This window comes from Musa acuminata, unplaced genomic scaffold, assembly GCF_036884655.1.
Source record: "Musa acuminata AAA Group cultivar baxijiao unplaced genomic scaffold, Cavendish_Baxijiao_AAA HiC_scaffold_466, whole genome shotgun sequence".
Taxonomy (NCBI): Eukaryota; Viridiplantae; Streptophyta; class Magnoliopsida; order Zingiberales; family Musaceae; genus Musa; species Musa acuminata.
The window spans coordinates 27,501-30,000 of NW_027020713.1; positions in this window are offsets into that span (position 1 = coordinate 27,501).

Sequence of the window (2,500 nt, forward strand, 5' to 3'; positions counted from 1 at the left end):
GTCAGCCATCTCAGCACCCTGGAACCCCCCGGGTGGCACAGGGCTGGATGGGGCTTTCGTATAGCAGGGACGGTGCTGCCTCTCGCTTCGCTCGCTGTCCGCCGCTCGCCGCTCGCTCGTGCAGCCAAAAATGGCCAGTTTTGGCCCGTTTTTGGGCCGTTTTGGCCAGTTTTTGGCCTGTTCTTGCATTGCGCGGTGACCGTCGAGAGCGGAGCAAAACGTCAGCCATCTCAGCACCCTGGAACCCCCCGGGTGGCACAGGGCTGGATGGGGCTTTCGTATAGCAGGGACGGTGCTGCCTCTCGCTTCGCTCGCTGTCCGCCGCTCGCCGCTCGCTCGTGCAGCCAAAAATGGCCAGTTTTGGCCCGTTTTTGGGCCGTTTTGGCCAGTTTTTGGCCTGTTCTTGCATTGCGCGGTGACCGTCGAGAGCGGAGCAAAACGTCAGCCATCTCAGCACCCTGGAACCCCCCGGGTGGCACAGGGCTGGATGGGGCTTTCGTATAGCAGGGACGGTGCTGCCTCTCGCTTCGCTCGCTGTCCGCCGCTCGCCGCTCGCTCGTGCAGCCAAAAATGGCCAGTTTTGGCCCGTTTTTGGGCCGTTTTGGCCAGTTTTTGGCCTGTTCTTGCATTGCGCGGTGACCGTCGAGAGCGGAGCAAAACGTCAGCCATCTCAGCACCCTGGAACCCCCCGGGTGGCACAGGGCTGGATGGGGCTTTCGTATAGCAGGGACGGTGCTGCCTCTCGCTTCGCTCGCTGTCCGCCGCTCGCCGCTCGCTCGTGCAGCCAAAAATGGCCAGTTTTGGCCCGTTTTTGGGCCGTTTTGGCCAGTTTTTGGCCTGTTCTTGCATTGCGCGGTGACCGTCGAGAGCGGAGCAAAACGTCAGCCATCTCAGCACCCTGGAACCCCCCGGGTGGCACAGGGCTGGATGGGGCTTTCGTATAGCAGGGACGGTGCTGCCTCTCGCTTCGCTCGCTGTCCGCCGCTCGCCGCTCGCTCGTGCAGCCAAAAATGGCCAGTTTTGGCCCGTTTTTGGGCCGTTTTGGCCAGTTTTTGGCCTGTTCTTGCATTGCGCGGTGACCGTCGAGAGCGGAGCAAAACGTCAGCCATCTCAGCACCCTGGAACCCCCCGGGTGGCACAGGGCTGGATGGGGCTTTCGTATAGCAGGGACGGTGCTGCCTCTCGCTTCGCTCGCTGTCCGCCGCTCGCCGCTCGCTCGTGCAGCCAAAAATGGCCAGTTTTGGCCCGTTTTTGGGCCGTTTTGGCCAGTTTTTGGCCTGTTCTTGCATTGCGCGGTGACCGTCGAGAGCGGAGCAAAACGTCAGCCATCTCAGCACCCTGGAACCCCCCGGGTGGCACAGGGCTGGATGGGGCTTTCGTATAGCAGGGACGGTGCTGCCTCTCGCTTCGCTCGCTGTCCGCCGCTCGCCGCTCGCTCGCGCAGCCAAAAATGGCCAGTTTTGGCCCGTTTTTGGGCCGTTTTGGCCAGTTTTTGGCCTGTTCTTGCATTGCGCGGTGACCGTCGAGAGCGGAGCAAAACGTCAGCCATCTCAGCACCCTGGAACCCCCCGGGTGGCACAGGGCTGGATGGGGCTTTCGTATAGCAGGGACGGTGCTGCCTCTCGCTTCGCTCGCTGTCCGCCGCTCGCCGCTCGCTCGTGCAGCCAAAAATGGCCAGTTTTGGCCCGTTTTTGGGCCGTTTTGGCCAGTTTTTGGCCTGTTCTTGCATTGCGCGGTGACCGTCGAGAGCGGAGCAAAACGTCAGCCATCTCAGCACCCTGGAACCCCCCCCGGGTGGCACAGGGCTGGATGGGGCTTTCGTATAGCAGGGACGGTGCTGCCTCTCGCTTCGCTCGCTGTCCGCCGCTCGCCGCTCGCTCGTGCAGCCAAAAATGGCCAGTTTTGGCCCGTTTTTGGGCCGTTTTGGCCAGTTTTTGGCCTGTTCTTGCATTGCGCGGTGACCGTCGAGAGCGGAGCAAAACGTCAGCCATCTCAGCACCCTGGAACCCCCCGGGTGGCACAGGGCTGGATGGGGCTTTCGTATAGCAGGGACGGTGCTGCCTCTCGCTTCGCTCGCTGTCCGCCGCTCGCCGCTCGCTCGTGCAGCCAAAAATGGCCAGTTTTGGCCCGTTTTTGGGCCGTTTTGGCCAGTTTTTGGCCTGTTCTTGCATTGCGCGGTGACCGTCGAGAGCGGAGCAAAACGTCAGCCATCTCAGCACCCTGGAACCCCCCGGGTGGCACAGGGCTGGATGGGGCTTTCGTATAGCAGGGACGGTGCTGCCTCTCGCTTCGCTCGCTGTCCGCCGCTCGCCGCTCGCTCGCGCAGCCAAAAATGGCCAGTTTTGGCCCGTTTTTGGGCCGTTTTGGCCAGTTTTTGGCCTGTTCTTGCATTGCGCGGTGACCGTCGAGAGCGGAGCAAAACGTCAGCCATCTCAGCACCCTGGAACCCCCCGGGTGGCACAGGGCTGGATGGGGCTTTCGTATAGCAGGGACGGTGCTG